At 37.8% G+C, this 24,647-nt stretch overlaps 1 protein-coding gene across 3 annotated transcripts in view; it reads left to right on the forward strand.

The window, feature by feature from the left end:
• Nucleotides 1-24,647, forward strand: part of LOC131072610 (TIP41-like protein) — an 87,818-nt gene that overhangs the window by 50,607 nt on the left and 12,564 nt on the right. The gene's annotated exons all lie outside the window — the stretch shown is intronic.

The raw sequence follows: 24,647 nt of genomic DNA on the forward strand, positions 1-24,647 counted from the left end.
ATAGGGGAAAAAAATACTGTTTTTATTAATTTCAAGCCAAATAAAGGAAAAAAAAATGTTGCTTTTCCATCTGGCACAGCTCAAATCAATTTTAAGTCTTTGAGCTTTTTCAAAGCAGAGCAGGGGTCTTGTGGCTGCTGGATCATAGGACAGGGGTCTTGTGGCTGCTGGATCTTAGGACAGGGCCCTGGCCATCATGCCCAAATTAAGACCTTTGAGGCCACATGGGTCTCCATGGCATGTGCCATTTTCATAATTTTATTGCTTTTAACCAAGCTCTAAGCACTTCAAAAATTGCCCGTCAAGGCCATTAAGCAATAATTAGGCTGTAACTGAATGGGAATGGAATGGATATTTGCTGAAGAATGAGTGTGCTCAAATTTGCCCAAGGCCCAAATAGATCCAATATTTGGTTACTTAAGCAAAATTCAAATCTGCAATATAAGAATAATGTTTTGATTGAAAATCAAGAAATGTGTATTTTGTTTGCAAAATGAAAAATTCAGATGAAAATACCGCAGTTTATTTTTGCAATTAAACTGGTCTTGTGAATTGTGCCAGCATTTAGAGGAAAAACTGGCAGCCTTGGTAATTTTGCCAGTGATCCGTGAAATTTTTTAGCAATCTATAGTAATTGAATTGTTGACCTGGCTGAGCAGTGATTTACCATGATAAATTGCGATTAATTAAAGATTGTTTATGTATGCGCCAAGAATACCAATTCCAAAGGAATTGACATGATATGATAGACCAGTATTTTTCACATTCTTGCAATCACATGAAAACTGTTTGTTAACCCATAAAGCATTGCTTGCAAAGTCATTAGGAAAATGATTTGTTGCTATATCATATGTATGTTGGAAGAACTTTTCATTAGGTTTTTGCTTTAAACTGCAAGGTTCACTTTGAAATAACTTCACTGTTAGTGTTTTCATAATATACTGTGCAACTAAAAAGTAAGAACTACATTCAATGGAAGATACATAGCATTTGAAACGACCTCACTGAAAATTCCTTAGAATATGTAATGTTTTTTTCATGGATATCTCTTTTTGATGAAGAAAATATATCTTGATATCCAAAAATATTTGAAGTTAGCAAATTCCTTGAGAAACTTTCAGCTTATGAGGGAAGATATGAAGCCTGAGAACAGTGATACACCATTTTACTATAAAGTGTTAAGAACAATCACAGAAACCTAGAAATCCATGCCATTGAGATAAGGAGTACAATATATATATAGTTTCAGATTTATACAAAAGTGAGCATAGAAAACTCCTTTGATTACCCAATAGTCCCATTAACGATTCATTAACACTTATTGTTTGGGCTGCAAAGGAAGGCATCCTTTCACTTTCCATGCCCATTCCATTGCAACTTCAGTTGGGATGTACAAATGAGCATTCCACATTTTTTATTTGACTTTCACTTTCAGGCATGTTGGTGTACGTTTTATCATATACCGAACATTAGAATAAAATATCCAAGGTTACTCTATCCTCTCATGAACAAAATCACTACTTGTGCCAAGATTGCGAGAAAGACCACAAGGGGACTCCAAGGTCTATATGTGCAAACGGGCAACTTTATGTGGATAGCTTCTTGGGTAGTGTGTGCTGAAATACAAGGGGGACTTACACTTGACAACTAGTATCATTCACAAGCTGGACTTAGTCGAATTTATCAATAAATGCTCTTTGTTTTTGGATTTAAAAAAAGAATAAAAAAGATAAGGGTTTAGGGATTCTAACTACTGCTAAGAACTTAAGAGACGGTGTAGATTGGGTGAAACCGGTAACGACACTTTGTTTCCCCACACTTGGACAACTATGCAAAGCGGGTGCAATCTTCTAGGGTTGTGCTTAAGATTTCCACACTTATGAATAATACTAACAATTGAACAATATTACTCAAAGTAGAAGTTAGGCATCCACATCAAAAGCTCAGACTAACTTTACACATTGAATGAAAATCATCCATCCAACAAAAGTATGAGCAAAAGTTTCACCAATCTAAATTATCAATCCTTCATTCATCTAACAACTTCAAAGCAAATTACTTAAAGCAAATCTATTCCAAGTGTTGAAGAAAATATGCAGCCATGCAACCACTTGATAACAATAAGACTTCAAAACAATACTGATAATGAACTTTTTATTATCCAAGTAGCTCTACGCAACAATTTCATAAATCTCTCCACACTGAATGAAATGAGAATGAGTTTATATAGAGTTTCTGAAAACAAATGAATGGTTGAGATCAATCTAAGATCAACGATCGAGATTAAGACAACCTAACCCTAATTAGGGTTTCCCGAAATAAAATTAATATCCAGTGCATGTAACAAGATAAATGGCACAAGGTGCTATTTTTTAGGATTGCACCCCCTTCTCCTGCTGAGAGGCAGAAAATTCAATGAACTTGGACACAATCTGATCAACCTCTTCCATCGTGACATGTGGCAGCACACTGACTCTGAATTCTAATCCTTCCAAATCATCTGCACATACAACAAAAGTGATTTCCCAATCTAATTCCTGTTTTTGGAAAGCATCTCTAATGGACAGGAGGTTCGATGCCTTAGCCAGATTTTGCTTCAGGATTGGTCCAGTGGAGAAGATTTCTTGTGCCTTGGTCTTTAGATTTTCCAACTTCATATCCTTCTCTCAGATAGTTTCCTTTTCAAGTACCTCTGCAGCTACAAGTCAAACCTTGTCTTGAATTTCTTTTATCTGTTCCTCAGCCCTATCAACATCTGCCTTCACTTTCTCCAAGACTTCACTGCGTGCAACCAATGTCCAGTGCCAACTGTTGAAGTCATATGCAGCTCCTGCTTCTATTACATTTCCATCAAATAGTTCTTGCTTCGAAACTCCTTTCAATTCTCCAAGGCATTGAATAATTCTTTCTTGGATGTCTTGAAGGTCGGCCCATGCTTTTTCCATGCTTGCAATCCTGGAGAGTAAAGAAAAGGTTTGTCCATATGTCAATGCTAACCTTTCCACAAATATGGCTGCCTCTTTACTTCTTCATGCCTTGGTCTCTCTGGGTGTCACCGCTTCTTCCTCATAACTTCTGACTGTTTCTTGTGGATTCAAGAGTGGAGGAGCTTCTAGATTGGCTTGGTTAAGTGGCTTAGTCAAGTGCTGAATGTATTCCCTCAGGCGCTCAACTTCTTTCTTGTATCCCTTCTTCTTTTCTGCTTCCTTGTCCATTCTAGCCTTCATGGAAGCAACTGAATTATCCAAGTCTTCAGCTTCCCGCTTCTTGGTAGTTGGTCCTAAACTGATTGCATTGACTTCACATTCATCGGGACCAATATCTCCCTTTGCCTTATCCACTTTTGCTACAACAATTTGCACTATCCTGCAGCCGGCTTCATCTCTCTGGATGGTGGAAAACCTTCTGGCTAACTTTTTTGTGGCAACCTGTTCTAATTTGGCCTAGAGATCTGCCATATCATCGTCTTCTTGAACTTATATTTTTTGTGTTTTTACTTTCAATCTTTCCTTCAACCAATCAGGAACAGTGGTCTGCTCAATGCCTTCCATTTCCTGGTTGCCTTCTTCACACATGATACCTCGAAGGGTGGAAATCATTCCTTCTTGAAATTCACCTTCCCCAACATCCATTTCATTGTCCGACTCTAATACTTCTATGCCGGTAGGAGATGGAGGTTGCTCATCTTCTTGATGGATTGACTCTACATTTTTTTCATGAACTGGGGAAGGAATTTCCATCTCTGCCAATGACTTCATCAATGGCCAATATGTCTCTTATGTTTGTTGATGTGGGAGAACGAGATGGTTCTAGCCTTTGTTTCTCTGAGAAGGTCCATTCACAACTGCCTACCCTTTCCTTTTAGCACTTTCGATTGGCCTGACACTTTGAGATGCCTCAACATTTGAAGAACATTCTTCTGCTTCACCCATCAGGTCATAAGTCAAGGTTATATTTCTCCATCTTAATCTATGATTTTGTTGATCGACCCCCACCACTTGGAATATTTCACAACTGGCCGCATCAAGGTGGTCAAGTTTGCATGCTCTGGTTCTGACCATTTGATAGGAGAAAGAGGTGCATGCTCATTAAAGCTAGGCTGAGTATATTTTGCACTATCTTCCAGCTGGTCTGGCACAAGGAAAGGTTCAGTCGTTCTGATCAAGCTTACTGGCAGTCTAAAACATAGTCTTTTCCTGATGTCAAATTCATCTGCAACATTTGCCCAAAAATCCTCTATGTCCACTCTATGTCTGATCCTTTCTCCATTCCCTGATCCAATATTGTTGTAAGGATCGTAATTAGCTTTGGATTGGTAGAATGTAAAGGGATACCATTGCATTTCCAGCCTGACACTTTTTGCTGCCTGTGCTGTCGGACAAGACTCCTCCATATTTCCAATAAAGAATGGAAAGGTAATTGCTGCTTTCTGTCTTATTCTTTTGAAACTCTGATATGTTTCCAGTTGTCTGAGAACTTCAACTAGGACCATCCTCTTGGTTGGATAGATCGGAAGTCGGGAAGGACGACCTTCAAAACCTTGAATTCTTGCTGATTAGACTTTTAGCTTCAGGAGATAGCCTCTGGTGAGTTCCTCCTTTTAGTGTCCTTGTGATGTACATTAGGAATGTATCATTCACTCGCTTGAAACAGCTCTTCTCCTTAAGTTGTAGCTGAGGATAACAGTCATAAGACTTGAATTCATTTTCTCCATTGCCAACTACACCTCTGTAGATCAGTCCGGAACATCTAAATTTTTTGGCCAATGAGTAGATAATGTAGGAGCTCATGTAGAGTGACTTTGTCTTCTCCAAATTTATCAACTGTTCATGAAGATTGTTGCTGATTATGCGGGACCAATTGAACATCTTGACTCCTGAGGTAATTTCATCAATGAAATAGTACATCCATGTCTCGAATGGTGCATCTTGAGGGCTGCCCATTACTCTATTCAGTAGTAGGATGATATCACCATATTCTTCTTTGAAGTATGGGCGCAACAAATTCTTTGGCACTTTCCCTTGGGGTCTTTTCTTTTCCAACCATGACTTGTTAATATTTGCCGCACTGAGTTCAGACTGGTTATTATAGATCCTCTTGGTATCTTCTTTGGTCTTGTAGGAGGTTTTATTGTAGTTTGGAATTCCAAACGTCTCCTGAATGGCTAACTTTGAAAGATTAGCTAAAACCCTTCCATCAGGTGCAATGATCTCTCTTGATTGTGCATTGTAGTGTATAGCACACTCAACTATTAGCTCAACACATTTCTTAGCCGGAGGAAATCCAACTGCTTGGATGATGCCATTTCTTATCATCCGGCAAGCAATGGGTGTCGACAGGTATCCATCAATCCCATACATTCTCTTTTTGAATTCTTCCAAATCCACATGTCCAAGGTCAGTGTCTGTGACATTCTTCCATTTAGATTTGATCTTTGATTATGGCTGCACTCCTTTACTAGCAAACTTCATTGGTGCTTTTCTGGAAGGTGCTCCTTTGGTGGTCATTAACCTGCATAACACATGAAAAATCAAAATTATTTTCAAGACAACTTGCTGATTTTAATTCTGATTTTCAGACCCTTTTACTTGAAAATTTCACTTTCAGCTTGTCAAAAGCTAAATTTCTGCAAAAAAGCAGACTAAAAGTGAAGAATTTGATGAAAAATAAGACAAAATAATAGAAGAATTTAGTCAAATTCAGATTTTGGATAATTGAAATTGCTCTTTGTGATTGAAATTCACATTTAATTCTGAAAATTGTCTCAAAATCAGAAAAAAACACTTTATTTTTGTGTTTCAGACTTTCAACACTTAGAAAATTTTACTCCTTCAAAATTCCTCTTCAAAAATCAATTTTCACAAAAATCTGAGAGAGAAAACTTCTTCTCAATTGCTCTCCAAATTTCCAACTTGAATAATGAATTTGAAAGTGACTGGTTGAAAATATATAGAGTTTAAGGATTTTAAACTTAGAAGCTTCAGCTTTGTGGTTTTTTGTTTTTTCTAATTTTTTATTATTTTTTTGTGTTCTAATGTTTCAAATCTTTCCAAAATGGAAAATTTAATTTCTCTCAAAATTCTATCCTTAGCTAAGGAATCTTCTAGAACTTTCTTTCAATTTCTAAAATTCTTGATTTTTTTCGAAAATATTTTGAAGTGTTGAAATTATTTTCCTTCCTTTTGAAAATAATTTTTCTGGAAAATAATTAAAAATATTCACATGTCAAGTTTATTTTCCAACCCGTTTGTTGATTGACCCTTGATTTCATGTGCAGTTTTTCTTAAATTTGTATTTCTTTTAGCCATTTTTTGTCTTTCGCCATGGTAAGTTGATTGTCTTCATGTCCAGGCCATGAGCGAATTTTTTTATGCCTTGCTCAGGTATCTTCACATATTCCATTTATGCCTAGGCAAATTTGGAATGTCTAAGTCTTGCCAACTTATGTTTGATCAAATTTTGTTTTCATGTTCAAAATTTTTCACATGCCATGGTTGGACTTGAATGTTTCTTAGACATGCTGAGAAGAGGGCGGACTTCAAGTACACTTGGACATACTAACTTTCACCTTGCTTCCTTGTCAAAATTGTTATTCCTCTTATCCATTTTTCTCTTCTTCATAGCGAACTTGACCATATATATTATATTCCACCTAGGCGGACTTGGAGAGTCTTTAGACAAGGCGGACTTTAATTTGTTTGTGCCATCCTTGGGTGGGGCGGAGTTTGAAGATGCTTTGCCATCTTGTTTTGATCATGCTTTATTTTGCTTTTATCCTTCTCCTAGAGGGCGGACTTGAGTAGCTTTATGCCAAGTCTTGCTTCCTTAGCCTTATTTGTTTTCTTCCAACTTGGGCAGAGTTAGGAGTTTGTTTGCCCATCTTCACATGTGCCTATGCGGACTTTGATGAAGTCTTGCCATGGGCGGAGTTTAGACTTCTTTTGCATATATCCTTCATGCCTAGGCAGACTTTAGATAGTCTTTTTCATTCCTTATACATGCCTAGCAGGCTTTGGAGAAGTTTGGACATCCATCAAAAGGGCGGACTTGGAGAGAGTTGTGCCAAGGCGGACTTGGCATGTGCTTGGCCAAGGTAGGGTGGAGTTGGAAGCTTCTTTGCCAACTTTGTTTGTGCATGGGTGGACTTTGAAGGTCTTATGACATTCTATCTGTTGGGCGGGTTCACCTTTTATTTTTGCCATGTTCAACTTGTGCCTTGGGCAGACTTGGCACTTCATTGGCCATGTCTCGTCTTTCATGCTTGCGCGGACTTTGAAGTAGGCCAACCATCTTTCCTCTTTAGACATGGCTGACTTTGGAGAGCTTGGACATAGGTCAGCCATCTTCCAACCACGACTTGATTTCCATCTATCTTGATCTTCCATGCTGCTGTTATAACCTGCTATGTCAAACTTGGATCTGCCATATCAATGCTGGATTTTCTGGAACAAAACCCTAATTAGGGTTTCCACCTGCTTTTTGCACTTAAAAGACATAATTTTTCAATTATGAGGACATGGGCACTGACGATATGGAACAAAACCCTAATTAGGGTTTCCACTTGCTTTTTACACTTAAGAGACCAAATTTTTCGATTCTGAGAACATGGGCAGTAATGATATGCCCTGAGAATCAAAACCCTAATTCCACAATAAGCAAAAAAAGCATAACCTTGCTTTTTGTACTTAAGAGGCAAAATATTTTGAATCTGAAGACATGGGCACTGACCAAATGACCTGAGGAACAAAACCCACGTTCTACTTTCAAAAAAGCAAAAACAAGCAAAAAGTGAAAAAAGCAAAAAGCAAGCCAAAAAAGCTGCTTCTTGGATTTTGCCCAAAGTGCCAAAAACAAAACTTTCTATTTTTAGAAGAGCAAAAAGCAAAATTCCTAAAAATAGAAAGTTGTTAGAAATGACTCAAAGCAATTGCGATCCTCGTCCTTCAGACCTTCTAAGCACTTTGACAATGTTCAAACACAATTCTGAGCAAGATTTCACTACTTGGCTCAGGATGACTTCAAAACTCTAACTCGAAATTCTCAAAGAAAATGGATTTATGAATTTGCAGAGCTAGGACAACCCTAAAAAGCAAAAACAGGGGGTCCCCATCTGCGATGGGGCGATGTGTGAAATAGGTCACAACAAGGCAACATTTAAATTCCTTGAAATTTGGGACGTCTCAGGTTTATTTTGTTGCTGGAAATGTCGTGCAGGAGCATCTTCTTCTCATCAATGATTTTAGTGTTAAGAATCCTCTCTATGGCTTGTGTACTATTTAGATCACTTGGATGGCAATGTCTGAGTTTAGTGGCCCCTCTTTCTGTTTAGTAAGGCAGCCAACAATGGGCATCTGACTGTCTTTGAGAACCTACACATTGCTTAGAAGCAGTTTGAAAGCTGAAAAGTATGTGCCTACTCAGCAGTTTGGAGTTCAATAGCTTTGAGTAGGCCACTGAGAGTTTCATTGATGTTGGCTAACACTGTGGATAAAGGAGTCTGTAGTTGTAGAATGCCGAGTAGGAGGTGCTGTATTATCATCAGCAGATTGGATTGGGGTTGCCTCTTTCATTCATGTTTTGTGGTTTGTGTGTGAGAAGTGGCTGTACTCCAACACTAGGGGGTGTTGGATGGTAAAGATGGGGCATGCTGTCAAGGGACAAGGAAATACTAAATAGGGATACAGGGGGCAGTTTTGGAAGATGGGATTGGAGAAAGGTACCCAGATCATGAACAACTCAGTAGAGGAAGAGATTTTGGGAGGATAGACAGGGTTGGTGATAAGATTGGTTTCAACTGGAGAGAACGCAGAAATGGTTTGGAACATACAAGGAATAAGACTACTTTTAAATAAAGATTAAAAATAGACACCTGTGAACTTTCTTGCAATTCACTGCTTCTATGTTGTCTGAATCATGGTCTTGACTCTTTATAGGTTGAAATTGTTATCATTTGCAAGTTTAATGCCATATGACATAAGCAGTGGTTTGTTTTGGACACCTAACTATTGTTTGTAGATTTCTGGTAGATCATCTTTGAGGATGGTGTGATTAAACAAAATAAAATCAAATATGCTATGAAACTTAGGTAGATCAAGCACGGTTGATGCAGTGTCTCATCTACCACTTAAAATATTCATTCAGCGACTCTTAAATCCTTTATCCATCAATATTTTAGTAGGAAAGAAAGAATTTCTTAAGCAGCCTACATGCATTCTTGGATGAGAACCTGATTTGCTTTAATTTTCTGCTACGAGCTTAGATCTGAACTGGTGAATGACTGGTAAATGCAACAACAAACTGAGCCTTAAATACTAGTGTTATGATCTTTTTCCAAAATTCTACCAATATAAAGAATTGGCCAGCCTGAACTGGATAACCTAAAAGTGATCCAGGAGTCGGACAGAATCTTAATGAAAATTTGTAAAAGAAAAGTTGGATTTATTCTGGTCAACTGTTGATGGTGCTGAACGAAGTTATCAATTTTGGTTTGGGTTAATTGGTTTGGTTTGCAGATTTGGTGCAAAAATAATGGGGCTGGATTAGTCAATACAAAAACATGTAAAAATCATAAATATATAACATATTTGCAGCCTAAAAATAGGAATATTAAAGCAATATACATATTTCCTAATGGTTTTAATTCATGAATATTTATGAGCCTTATACAGTATTAATAAAGTTAATATAATATAATAATAAATTATGAATAAAATTAATATTATATTATATTAAGTTTAAAAAGTAATTAGCATTACTTATTCATATCATTTTCCATATTAATAATTGAAATTTTTTTGCACTAATGTTTCAGGCATAATGTTGAGAACATTACTAGTATCAAAACCTAAGATACCGGAATTGTGGCCTAGGGTTAGGGTGTGGGGCTGGGTTCAAGACGGGTTTGGGTCCGGGTCCGTTCTGGCCTTGGGTGCATCTTGGGTCCAAACTCTTTGTGCTAGTTGCTGAAAATTTTTGTGCCCTTCAATCTCCTTTTCTGGTCATGCCCTTTCCTCTTCTGTTTTTGATCGTGCCCTTTCCTCTTCCGTTTATGATATTTCCATTTCTATTTGCGATGACATTTTTCTTTGTTACGGGTTTGCGATTACATTTTCTTTGTCTTTGTTTAGGCATACGGGTTTGTTTATATTTAGAGTTTATATTCACGACTATAGTAATATAGGTTTTTTGCTTATTTATTAATTTTAATTTTTTTAATCATATATATAATATTATAATATACATTATAATATTATTACATTTTATTTATGAAAGATCCCCACTCCAAATTTTACCCAATCTGACCCAAATTAGGATGTTATGTGCAGTGTTTATTTGCTGATAAATCTTTGGTCAGTGTATATTTGGATGGGGTTTGACTGGTTTTTGTTTTTGTTTGAGTGGTTTTGAAGTTCTTTATGCAAGATTCTTGAATATAACATGAAGAGATTGCTGTTTTAAACTAATACATTGCATAACATACAAGGGAGGTAAATAAGTAACTTTCATTTGCTTAAAAGTTCAGCATACATACTGTAACTAGGAAAATTGGGGAAAATGATTCATAACATAAATTAGTTAACCACAAAACTAACAAGCTATGAGAATATTCCTAATTCAATCAATAGAAGAATGAAAGACAAAACATCAAAAGAAAGTGCAAACCAAAATGCAGATGTTGCCTCCATTGACCTCCATTGTTCTTCTTTCTCCTTCAAATGTGTTGTGGCTATCACCTACAAAGCAAGTGTATTGAAAGCAATTGATGGAAAGATGATAGAAATGATTTAGGAAGCATAAAGATACCCGAAGCGTGGTTGAAAATCAATGAGAAAAGGGTTCAATTTATAGAAAAATTGAGATTGATTGGATGGCTAAGATTGAAAAGATTTTTTGTTAGATGGACGAACTTGATTGAGTGCACGGTAGAGCTGCCATTCAGGGAAAGATGAACATAGAAGAAAGCAAATGGGAAGATATTATGAAAATAAAAAAATATCTTTAATTATCTTCTCATAAATACCAAATGTGATGTAGGAAGTAGGCATAAGCATCAAAGCACAATAGTTAGGGAACTACAAACCTAACAATGCAATGAAAATAAAGTCCTATCACACTCAATAGAAGAATTGAAGACAAGATGTAAATTAAAAATGCAAACCAACAAAAGCATCTCCTTCAATTGACCTCCAATGTTTCTCTTTCTCCTTCAAATATGTTGTGGATCTCACCTACAAAAAGCACAATTGCAAGTGAAAGCAAGATTTGCAAGCGAAATTGACAACGCAAGGATACTCGAAAAATGTGGTTCAAAGTATGAAAAAATTGATGAATTTATAGAAGATTGAAGACAAGATTGGAGAATCAAGATGGATTAAAAAAGATGGCATAAAGCGGCTTTTGACTGGTCATATCTCCTTTTTCGAATTTTAAATTGAGATTAAAGAGATTTTCCAAGAAGATAAATCAAGAAAATCAAAAGCTAACTGGTTACTTCGATTTTCAATTTTTAGGGAGATATGATAATGATTTTTGAAAATCATATAAAGAATATGATGACATACTTTCCATTTTTGAAAATTGGGAGAATATGAGAAAATAATTGATTTAAATTGGATAATGATTTATTTTAATTTTTAAAATCATTTTCTCGATTTATTGCCATTTTTGAATTTGGATGAGGATAATTAGAAATTAAATTAATTAAATAAAAACAAATAAAGATTTGTTTCCATTCTTGATTTTTGGAAGAAGATAATTAAGATTTTATTAAATAAATAAAAATTTATTTAATTATGATGAAATAATTAGCTAATTAAATAATTTAAAGAAATTATTCAATTATGAGAAAAATGAAATTGAATTTAATTAAATAATAAATTAAAGTGGGATCAAACTAATCAAATAATAAAGATTATTCAATTAATGTTAGGAAATGAATGATTGATGATGACATGATTTAAATGATTAGGAAAATATAAAATTTGAATTAGAAGAATGACACTTGATCAATTAATCGATTAAGGCATAAATGTTAGTAAGTTAGTGTGTGCAAGCATGGTGCAATTTTTGGGTGTCTACACATACCATTAACATGAAATCGTAAGTCTGACACAAGTTTCCAGCCCATAGAAAAATGGAAATCAGCTCCAAATAATGTCAAAACCCTAAGTACATGCTAGGGTTTGAAACCCTTCTACCCAAAATAGAGCGGCAAGCTGAAATAGAGCTGGGAAAAGATGGAAATGACCTCTAAAAGGTCAGCCGTGCAACTGATTGAAGAAACCCGGCCTTCTAATTGATAAATCTGCGTAAAGATTCCCAAAAGAGGCTGCCATATGCACACTCAAGCTGTATTATGATGGAAACTGACACTCGGGGAAATGGGTTTTTCGTCCAAATCCCTCAATTCTTCCAAGAGTTGGCAGTCCTGGAAGCCCAAGCTGCTGAAGTTCTCATGCAAGCTGCTGATCTGAAAAATGGAGAGGTAAGAATAAGCCCAAATGTTATGAAATTCACTTTTTATAACTCTCCAAGAAGTTTGATCCACAAGGGGTTCTTTTTGGCCTCGTAGATTCCCAAAAGAGGCTGCCATATGCACACTCAAGTTGTATTATGATGGAAACTGACACTCGGTGAAATGGGTTTTTCGTCCAAATCCCTCAATTCTTCCAAGAGTTGGCAGTCCTGGAAGCCCAAGCTGCTGAAGTTCTCATGCAAGCTGCTGATCTGAAAAATGGAGAGGTAAGAATAAGCCCAAATGTTATGAAATTCACTTTTTATAACTCTCCAAGAAGTTCGATCCACGAGGGGTTCTTTTTGGCCTTAAAAACTTAAAATTGAGTTTGAGGGTCTATTTCTCATTGACAAAATGGCCCCCTTTTAAGAACAACTTGAGTTACTAGGTAGGGGGGTCACTTTTCACTATTCGTCCTTATGTTTCTCTGATACTATTAACCTTTTACTATTCACATAATGCCAACTTTAATATTTCAATTTTAACCATAGAAATAACTCCCCACAACCAACTGGAAGACCTGCGAAGCTCCCAAACTGGATTCCACAACCCCGGGTTGGGTCCCAAACCACCCTGTTGACCTATGGGACCCCAATAGTAGGTTGACCTCCACCAAAAATCTGAGAGGACTAAAGAGGGGACATTACAGTCCTCCCTTCCCGGAATTGCTTGCCCTCAAGCAATTGCAGAGCTGGATGCTGAAGTATCCTCTCACTTTCCCATGTGGCATCCTCTAAAGTCAATTCCTTCCATCGTACTAAATATTTCATGATGACTCTGTTCCTTAGCCGCCTCTCTCTCATGTCAAGAATCTTTGTAGGAATTAGTATCAACCTTCTTCATCCAAGGGAGGCAAATCTGGTGATGAAGTAACATGCTGTCCCAGAGCCTTCTTCAAACAAGACACATGGAAAACGTTATGTATCTTGCTCTTTGAAGGTAGCTCAAGCTCATAAGCGACCTCTCCAATCCTCTAGAGAACTTTTATGGTCCATAAAATTTGGGCTTGAGCTTTTTAGCCCCACTCCTCTCAAGTGTACTTTGCCTGTAGGGTTGTAGATGCAGGAAAACCATATCTCCTACCTCAAAGGTCCTCTCTGTTCGGTGCCAATCAACATAGAGCTTCTGTTGATTCTGTGCCTGTTGAATGTTATCCTTAAGTGCCTTAAGGATATTCTGACTGTCCTGAAGCCACTCACGAGCTCTAGGCGCTCTTCTATCACCCAGTGCCAGATCCACAAATGACAGGGCATCATAATTGTATAATGCTTGGAAGGGAGTCATGCCAATAGACATATGATGCGTAGTATTATAACAAATACTCGCCCAAGAATAACCATCGCACCCATGCTCTCTGCTGGCTCGACACATAGTTATGCAAGTATCCCTCAACCCACTTGTTGACAATCTCTGTCTGCCCATCAGTCTGAGGGTGGTAACTAGCACTGGGGGTCAAGTCGGTACCTGTAAGTCGGAATAGTTCCTACCAGAATATACTCATAAATCTGCTATCCCGATCATTGACAATGGTCCTCGGAAGTCCATGGAGACGAAATACCTCACGAAAGAATAACTCTGCCACCTGTGAGGTTGTGAAGTCTGCTGCAATAGGAAAAAAGTGTGCATATTTTGTCAACCTTCCAACAACGACACATATGCAGTCCTTCCCTTGAACCCTCGGAAGACCTGTAATAAAATCCATTGATTTACCTTCTCACTTCTATTCTGGAATAGGCAATGGCTATAGAAGTCCAACTGGGAAAGTATGCTCTGACTTGTTCTGCTGACAAGTCACACACTCGCGAACATAGCGTAGGACATCATCCTTGAGTCCTTTCCATGAAAATCTCTTGTAAACCTGCCCGTAAGTTTTCAAGTACCCAAGATGTCCTGCTAGTGGAGTATCATGAATGGCACGTAGAATCTTTTCCTTCAACTTTGATCCAGGAACTAAGTAGATTCTATTCTTATAGTATATCACATCATCAATCACCGTATACCTGTCATCCTGGACCTGCCCATCTATAATCTCACATGCAAATTGATTTTTGGATTACTTAATTGAAAGTTGAGACTTCCAATCAGCTGAAATCTTACTTATGGAACAAAGGGCAGCAACTAAAGGCCCCCTGGAAAGTGCATCAGCAACAACATTTTTCTTCCCTTTGACAAACTCAATGTCGAAATCATATGCTTGAATTTTGCTGACCCATTTCTGTTGGCACTCATTGAGTTTAGTCTGTTCCAGGAAGTATTTCAAACTGTTGTGGTCGGTTCTCACCACAAACTTCCCACCCACTAAATACTGTCGAAACTTCGCCAAAGCATGCATGATGGCGAGCATCTCCTTCTCGTAGGTGGAGGACAATCTCTCATTGCCCCTCAATTTCCTGCTCTCGTATGCAATGGGATGGCGGTTTTGCTTAAGTACCACCCCTATACCACCTCCTAAAGCGTCACACTCTAGGACAAAGGGCTGAGAAAAATTTGGAAGAGCTAGGATGGGACATGTGCTCATAACCTGCTTAAGCCTGTCAAATACACTCTGAGCCTCATCTGTCCAACAAAAAGCACCCTTCCGTGTAAGATCCGTGAAAGGGGCTGCTAGCTGTGAATACCCCTTCACAAACCTCCTGTAGTATGCACATAATCCAAGGAAACCCCGCAACTCTGAAACATTCCTAGGTGGCGGCCAATCTAGCATTGCTTGTATCTTTTCTTGGTGAACCTTCACTCCATCTGCACCAATCACGTGACCCAAGTATAATATCTCTGTAAGTCCAAATTCACATTTGGACTTTTTGGCAAACAAAGACTGAGCCTCCATAATACCAAGAACCTCGTCCAAATGTCTCATGTGCTCCTCCTAGGTTCTACTGTATATCAGGATGTCATCAAAGAATACAAGCACAAACTTACGCAATTACTTATAGAATACATGATTCATGCATGACTGAAATGTAGTAGGTGCGTTATTGAGAGTCGAGACTGATTGGCATTACTATAAACTCATAATGTCCATAGTGGCATCTGAATGCGGTCTTATGGATGTCCTCCTCACAAATACGGATCTGATGGTATCCTGATCGAAGATCAATCTTCGAAAAATACATTGCCCCATAGAGCTCATCTAGTAACTTATCTATGCGCTGGATTAGATACTTGGTCTAAATTGTTTTCTTATTGAGTGCACGGTAATCAATGCACATGTGCATGGTGCCATCCTTCTTCACCAACACCACAAAATAAGCAAAGGGGATAGAACTAGGCCTGATGAATCCCATGTCCAGTAATTCCTGGATGGTCTTCTCTATTTCATCCTTAAATGCCTTAGATGACGATAAGGGACGGTAATCTCAGGCTTGGTGCCCTCCTCTAACTCTATCACATGCTCAAACCCACGGTCAGGTGGTCTACCCGAAGGAAGGTCTCCAAACACTATGCTATGTCTGTCTAATATCATCTGAAAATCCCCATGCACTGCTGGTCTATCATCTGAAGAAGGTGACTTGGACGAGATGAAACACTATGTCGCTCAAGCAACATCCCCATGCTTGAAAATAGACTCCATCCTGTGTGCTGAAACTACAATAGGTCCACCATCAGAGAGAGCCTTCAACACAACCTTCTTGCCATCCGCCACAAACTCCAACTCCATCCGCCTAAAATCCTGAACATATCTACCTAGTGACTGAAGCCACAGGATACCAAGCACTGTGTCAATCTCCCCCAACATAGAAGTCATCGGTCAAAGTGTAGTCACCCATCTGATTACAGAACTGTGGAACTCTCGTAGTAGTGCAACGCATAGAAAATCCATTTGCCATTGTCACACTAAATCCCGACAAATCCTCTGCCTGTAGCCCACGCTTAGCAACCAACCCCTCGTCAACAAAATTATGAGTGGCACCACTATCCACGAGGCAAATCACACGTTGTCCCTTAATCACTCCTTTCAAACGAAAGGGATGGATCCTAGGGACTCCTAAAAGGGTGGCAATAGTGACCTTGGATGTATCAAAGCCTCATCCTCTCCAATCTCAACCTGTGGAACCTTCTGCTCATCCTCACTATGGCTGCCCTCGGATGCTGTGTCCTATGCATGCTCATCATCCACATCTGAATAAACCTCTATGAGATGTGCTTTGCTTTTCCCAAGGTTCCTTACTAGAGAAGCAAAGCTTCTTCCTCCTCAACTCATTCCGCGTCTCCTGATCCATCCTAGGGGGAGGTGGAGCACCTCTATGCTGAGAAGAAGACTGCTGAGTAGGCTGAGAGCCTTTGGAAAACTTTCTATCCGAGTGATGAGAAGTGGGTGGTGGTGTGGTGTCTGGGTCTAGGGTGATCTGTATAGCCCCTTGAAGGGTGCTCGGCTTAAGAGCCTTGACTAATCCCCATAGTCTGTCATGTAATCCCTCCACAAATAACATCACCACACGTCTAACTGGCATCTCAGAAACCATCACTGCAATATGTTGAAACTCATTGATGTAGGTTTCAACATGGCCCGTCTGTCTCAATAGTGCTAGATTCCTGTAATATAACTCCACATCCTTGCGGTCAAATCTAGAAATCAGCCGCTCGGTAAACTTAGTATAGGAGTGTATAAGTCCATGGTTTTGGGTGACCAAACCATGGTGCCACTAATCATAGGCCACACCCTCAAGATGCAACGCTGCTAACTGTATGGCCTCGTCCTCGGGCATAGGCTTGAGTGGCAAGTATATATCCAACTTGTGCACCCAAGCTTGTGCACTCATCGTCCCACTGCCATCAAAGGTAGATAAAGAGAGCTTGTTGATAGCCCTTTGTAGGTCACCATTACCTTGTTGACGAGGACGTCTATCATCCCTCCTCATGCTGTCTCTGCACTGTGAACAATACTGGGGAAGAGGGAATGCCTCTCTCACATGAGTAGGTAGGCGGGTCCACTCATCACTGGCCGCCATCACCATATCTTGAAATGCAATGCCCTCCTGTGGGTCATCTGGAAGTGGCTCATGTCTAGGAGGGAACTGAGGTTGTAGGGATCTATCTACTGTCCGAGTGTGAGCCCTCTCATGTCTATGTGAATCACGTGCACTGTCAAATGATGATGTGGCTCTACTGCTGCCATGGTTGCTAGCCGCAGATATCGATTTGTCATGCCTGCCACGCCTATCCCTATGGTGCCCCAAGTCCAATGTGTCCAATGTGTCTTGTAACCTGTCAAGTGTTTGCACAATCCTAGGCTGAGACTTGGCAAGAGTTCTAAGCAGCGCATTGAGGTCTGGACGATTCTGTTTGTGATTAGGGCTCCTACTACCCTCCTGATGATCACCCATGTCTGTACTTGCTGGGACACTAAAATTAATGGCCAAATGACGGGGTCCTCTCTTGCGGGTGTAGTATCTGTAAGAACCAAACTGTTTATGATGCATATAAGAAGCCACAAGACCCTCAGGCTGGCAGGGTCATGGCTTTGATACCACTGAAAGATCCCCACTCCAAATTTTACCCAATCTGACCCAAATTAGGATGTTATGTGCAGTGTTTATTTGCTGATAAATCTTTGGCCAGTGTATATTCAAATGGGGTTTGATTGGTTTTTGTTTTTGTTTGAGTGGTTTTGAAGTTTTTTATGCAAGATTCTTGAATATAACATAAAGAGATTGCTGATTTAAACTAATACATTGCATAACATACAAGGGAGGTAAATAAGTAACTGTCATTTGCTTAAAAGTTCATCATACATACCATTAACATGAAATCATAAGTCTGATGCAAGTTTCCAGCCCATAGAAAAATGGAAATCAGCTCCAAATAATGTCAAAACCCTTAGTACATGCTAGGGTTTGAAACCCTTCTACCCAAAATAGAGCGGCAAGCTGAAATTGAGCTCGGAAAAGATGGAAATGACCTCTATAAGGTCAGCCGTGCAACTGATTGAAGAAACCCTGCCTTTTAACTGATAAATCTGCTTAAAGATTCCCAAAAGAGGCTGCCATATGCACACTAAAGCTGTATTATGATAGAAACCGACACCCGTAGAAATGGGTTTTCATCCATATCCCTCAATTCTTCCAAGAGTTGGCGTTCCTGGAAGCCCAAGTTGCTGAAGTTCTCATGCAAGCTGCTGATCTGAAAAATGGAGAGGTAAGAATGAGCCCAAATGTTATGAAATTCACTTTTTATAACTCTCCAAGAAGGTCGATCCATGAGAGGGGTTCTTTTTGGCCTTAAAAACTTAAAATTGAGTTTGAGGGTCTATTTTTCATTGACAAAATGGCCCCCTTTAAAAAACAACTTGAGTTACTAGGTAGGGGGGTCACTTTTCACTATTCATCCTTATGTTTCTCTGTTACTATTCACCTTTTTACTATTCACATAAGGCCAACTTTAATATTTCAATTTTAACCATAGAAATAACTCCCCACAACCAACTGGACGACCTACGAAGCTCCCAAACTAGATTCCACAACCTCGGGCTGGGTCCCAAACCACCCTGTTGACCTGGGGGACCCCAATAGTAGGTCGACCTCCACCAAAAATCTGAGAGGACTAAGGAGGGGACATTACAATTTATATATTATATTATAATGTATATATGTACAGAAGTACCCTTACTTTTAACCAAGGAAATTTGAACTTGTACGCGTACCTGTATCGGTACCCGAATAGGTAACTTAGACCAAAACTAATAATTTGTCAATACTAATATTTAAAATTTTAAACATATAAGCAAAAATCAACATTAAATTGGTTGACTCAACCCAAATCTCATTTTTTTATAAAAGTTGTGCCAAATGAGTTTCTTCCAAAGTTTTCACGATCAGTCCCAATTTTATCTCCTAAAAGTTGTAAAAATTGTTTTTTTCCAGAATATTTGAAATTCTTATCATTGTTTGGCTAATTTTACGTGGTCGTCATTTTTTTCAGTTAAATATAGTTTTGTGGTTGTTTCTATTTGCAGGCTATTCTTTGGTAGGTAAGACCTATTTTTCGAGCAGATTTTCAAAGCCATGAGGCAAATTGATAGAGAAACTCGCTATTAAAACATAAATATTCTGGATCAGACATTGCTGAAAGTCGTTTCTTTTAAAAATGGAACACTTATTTATTTGTTACTAGGTTAAACAAATTTGTAAGGCTAAGATTTGGAGATAAGCAGAATATAAATAAACTTCAAGTAAATTGTAGGCTCTGAGAAATCCCTTCAGGTTCGAAGTAGGTTTACATGGATTCATCCAGTTGAAACCCAAAGGGGAAAAGCAGGTTCCTGGTCATATCCCATGCTGCATCGAACTATGATCCAAACTGGGAGTGGATTGTACCGATATCCAGAGGTTTGAGGTGAAGAACTGGTAAAAACTTGCTGAAATCTGTCTTTGAGATAAGAAAAAATGAAATATGATTTTTTTACTAACTGCAACATGAACCAAATGCTAAACTTAGAACAATATGAGTAATTACACTAGAATTTTATTAATCTCAATAACTTTACCCATCTTTTATGTGAGTTTGCAACATTTCTTGGCAGTAGGTGTGGTAGGAGGATTCTTTCTATAGAAGGTATAGATGCCAACATAGGCTATATAATCTCCAAAGGAGCTTGATTGCTGAATTCGGTCAAGAGTTAGTCTGCCCTTGACTGCACATATAAAAGTATGCCATTGACTGCACAGTAAAATCATAAACATAACCGCTACCCTAGGACCTGAGGGCATAGTTGTTGCTACTTTCTTCCTTAGTGAATAACAATCTTGCATGCAGGATAATCAAATTTTGGTTTTTTTGTGGAGGAAAACTGAAAATCACTTCCTCCCTTACAATTAAAAACCATTAACATGAGGAGAGGTACTTAAAATAATGAACCTTTGCTTAGTCAACCAATTTTCTCTTATATCATGGTTTTTTGTTTTGTTAATGATGATCAAGGTTAAGGATTGTAGACCCAAAAAACAGGAATGTTGACAGGCTGCCAAGACATAGATGGTATTTGATTAGATCAAATCAAAAGATAGGAACCTTAAACTTTATAGTATTCACTATTTAATTTAAATACTGAACCATGATATCTAGCCAAAAAGCATGAGAGGATGTACCGTGCTAACGGACTTTTTTCTCAAACTTTTTATCATTAACGAATCGAATTTCTTTTAAAATATGTTCATCTTTTTAGTCCTTATCTATTTTTTGTATGATCCCATCCCTTAAGATCTATAATTTATATTGATCTTAAATGTCTACCTAGTCCTTGATGAATCAGAAATGGTGTAGTTACTTACTCTACAAGACGAGGATTGGAAAGGATTTCTCCCTGCATGCTAAATTGAAGAACAAACTAACTTTTGACAGTGCACACTACACATACTCTCTACCATCTTCCATCAAAAAATTTACAAGCATTGAGACAATTTCTTGGCTAACATAGAAAAGTGAGATGTAACATTTTGATTTTTCTCAAACAAGGTCATCACATAGAGATCACTTGGACATAGGAGACATCTCAAGTATGGGAGATGGGAATTGAGATGGGATACAATTTTTTTAAAAACAAGGTGTGGGGATACTCTTGTTGCTTTAGATTGGTACACCCCTTTGGAGCTTATGGATGTGCTAGAAATTAGCAAGTTCGAGGAGAAGTTCTCATGAGAATGAAATAGATTGAGAATTTTTGCTCATAGACAAGTGAGAGTTGACAATTTTCCTGGGCATGTGAATGAAATCCTCAACACCACTTACGATATCCAGTGGAAACATGTGCTTGTGGATTTGTTGGTTACAAGAAACCCCAACAATATGGAAACAAACCCACACACTTAATAGTTTTCACAAACTGTGCAGGAATCTAAGGAGAAGACTATTCCTATTCTAATCTACCGCTTATAAAGCTATCCTATTGTAGAAAAGAAGCTAGTCTAGTGGCTAATCTACTCTAAATTATCATGAAAGTGAAAAGGGCTAGAAGAAGGTAAAAGGATGGAAAGGGTTAAGGTTGCAAAGAAAATAAAAATGTGGCAATGCTCCAAAGATTAGCAATTAGTTGACTCAATCTTTACTATTCAGTCACCCTATCAAACATGAAGAGAACCAAGGTTTGTGGATTGGATTGGCTTAACTTATATTTGTGAATTCGCTTAATGCATAGAATTCCAAAGAAAATTATCATGGCTTAAGGCTTTTAGATATGTATAATCAACTCACTTCCATTTTGGGGCCATAAGAAGGAAAAATACAAAGCAGAGCACACTCTTCGGGTTGAGATATGAAGAACAAAGTGAAAACTAGGACTTTCAGTCATCTAAGAGTTAGAAGGTATTTACAAGATTCAAACACCCATATTTATACATCCCATGAGATATCGCATTTTGCAATGGCATAAAGGGAACTGTAATGTCTCCTATTTATAGACTGTAAATTCCCAAAGGTAAACATACATTACTACCTACCATGTTACAGTAATTACAATTTAATAACTAGCGTTGCTCATATTACAGTTAGCATTGTCCTTATTCAGGCCTAGTCTTAATCCCCTTCTAATTTCTAATCTTGGATGGGAGACTTGCTTGTCTAGGGCGCGATGATACCATCTCCCTAATGCAGCCCAGATTATCGGAACCTCAGTCCATTCACCCTTGGGGCCTGCAGCTCAGATTTCAGGATCTTGAGTTCTTTCACCCTTGGGGCTTATCTATCATGATATGGTTTTACTCCGCCTCTCCCTAACAGCATCACACCACTCCTCAGGAAAAATGAATTAGAACTGATTAAGAGCTTGGGACTGTAAATATGTTAATATCCTTTTGTACCATGAATTTATATGAAATTAAGTATGACTGTCATACATATTGCAGTCTATATTAATACTAGTATTAAATTCTGCATAAGAACAATATCAGGCTTCATATATTAAGCATACATTGTAAGCAAATCCCTATTCATACCATCAATAACAAGGATATTACTGCGTGTAACTTAATAACAGTTCTGATCTGGTCTGATCGATGGTTCTATCACTAGAGGCGTTTGATTCCTTTCCTTTATATCTCTCAATGTGAGGGAGAGGTCACACCTCTTCATCATGTATGCCCTTTGGCAAGAGACACACCCTTTCACCATTAGCACCCTTTGAAAGAGTGCACCTCTTCATTATTTCTGCCCTTTGAAAGGGACTCAACCTTTCATAATCAGATCTGCATTTCTTATTTAAATCAGATCTGCTCTTCTGATTCCCAAATTATCCCCCCTTCAAATGAATTCTCCTCTCCCTTTTATACCTCATATTTGGGGGAGTCACAGCGTATCATTTCATGCCTTTTGACCATTCATTAACTTTAATAAAAAATTAACTATATTTAATTATATTCTTTTATATTTTAATTTAATTTTAATTTTTATTCTTTTGTATTTTAATTTTATTATTATTATTCATTATTAAATTTTATATTTCAAGTGGGGACATTATAGGAACCTTGGAAAATTATACACAAAAGAGGAGATGATAGATGTTACAAGGTTTGGGGCTTTTGGTTGATGATTTGTTGAAGATGTTAGATTTGTGGTTGAGATGATGCACGTGGGTAGTAAGAAGTTTGGCCACTACATTCAAAAGCATGATGTTCTCTGTGATATGTTTAGGTCCATTGGTGAAGATCATGCAGGCACAAGAGGGAGTTTTTGCAATGGTAGCTGTTGGGGCTAGTAATTTGCATATTGAACATAGGTAGGGAGACTAATTGGATCTAGAGGAACTTAGTGGAGGTGGAAATGTGCTCATGTTAGAGGAAACTCAAAAACCTTCATGGACAAATACATTCTGTTGGAGAAACTAAATGTAGGCCTAGATTGATGTGTCTTGAATTTCCTAAGAGGAAGGCCATCAAATCTGCTAGATCAACAATTGGCATGAAACAAAAACGCCAGCTTGGAAAAGACTTGCGAAAACTTCCCTTGAAGGTAAAGTGGATAAGTCAAAAAGTGGGGTGGATCAAGGCATGCAACACTGCTTTGAGGGAGGATCTATTTACATTGTTAAATCTAACAATGAATGGTTGTTGGCAACATAATGTTGAGTTAGTAGGATGGCCCACAAAGTTCTTCTAAACGAAAGAAATGTTACCCACCTTTGCATTGCAAATGACAAGCAAGGAGTTTTGTGATTACTAAAAGGATTTACTGAAGCTTTGGGAGAAAAATTGTTGGAGGGAGAGAATTGGAAATTCATCAAAGGATAAAGATGGACTGTCCAAACTAATTGGAAGGAGAAAACCACCTTGGAGAAAACATGCTATATGTTTGATGGCTTGTAGGGAAATCTTGAAAGATGAAGATCTTGACAAACGCATATCCATTAGACTTAAGTCACACCTACTAAGAGAAACTTAATGTTGGAACAAGATGCACAAATGTAACCTTTGCAGTAAGCTTTCTGAAAAGTATAGGATTTAATATTTTTTGTGTAGTTTTGATAGTTATTTTTTGTTTTCTAATCAACATAGGCTTTTTACCAAACATAAAGACCTTTGTTTGACATGTGGGAAATTAGCAAACAATTCAGAAAAATATGTTTTCCTTCCATATTAATGTTTTTTTTTAAATAAATGAATTAATTTTGGTGTATATAGACAAAGTTATACCTTTGGAGAAATGTGTCTAAATTATAATCAATCTGAATTAAAAAATAGTAACTAAAATATGCAACAAAAGATTACAAATATATCCGCATGCCCTAAACTTCAATTTTGACTATGTATATTTTAAGAAACTATGAAAAGATCTTATTTCTATCTTTTCTAGATCAAGTTATGCGCTATGGAGAAAGTAACTAAAATATGCAACAAAAGATTACAAATATATCTGCATGCCCTAAACTTCAATTTTGACGATGTATATTTTAAGAAACTATGAAAAGATCTTATTTCTAGATCAAGTTATTTGCTATGGAGAAAAATTACTCATTAAAACTAATTTATTGGTTTGGGTATGGGTATCGGGAACCGTTACGGCCATAAGGAGTTTTTTTCCCTTGGGTATGGGAATATATATGACAGCTTCTCTATAAAATTATAAAGCGTTTGCAATGTTGTCCAACAGATAAGAATGATAAAGCGTTTGCAATGTTGTCCAACAGAGAAGAATGATAAAACTGAAT

The sequence above is a fragment of the Cryptomeria japonica genome, chromosome 9 (assembly GCF_030272615.1).
Source record: "Cryptomeria japonica chromosome 9, Sugi_1.0, whole genome shotgun sequence".
Classification (NCBI taxonomy): domain Eukaryota; kingdom Viridiplantae; phylum Streptophyta; class Pinopsida; order Cupressales; family Cupressaceae; genus Cryptomeria; species Cryptomeria japonica.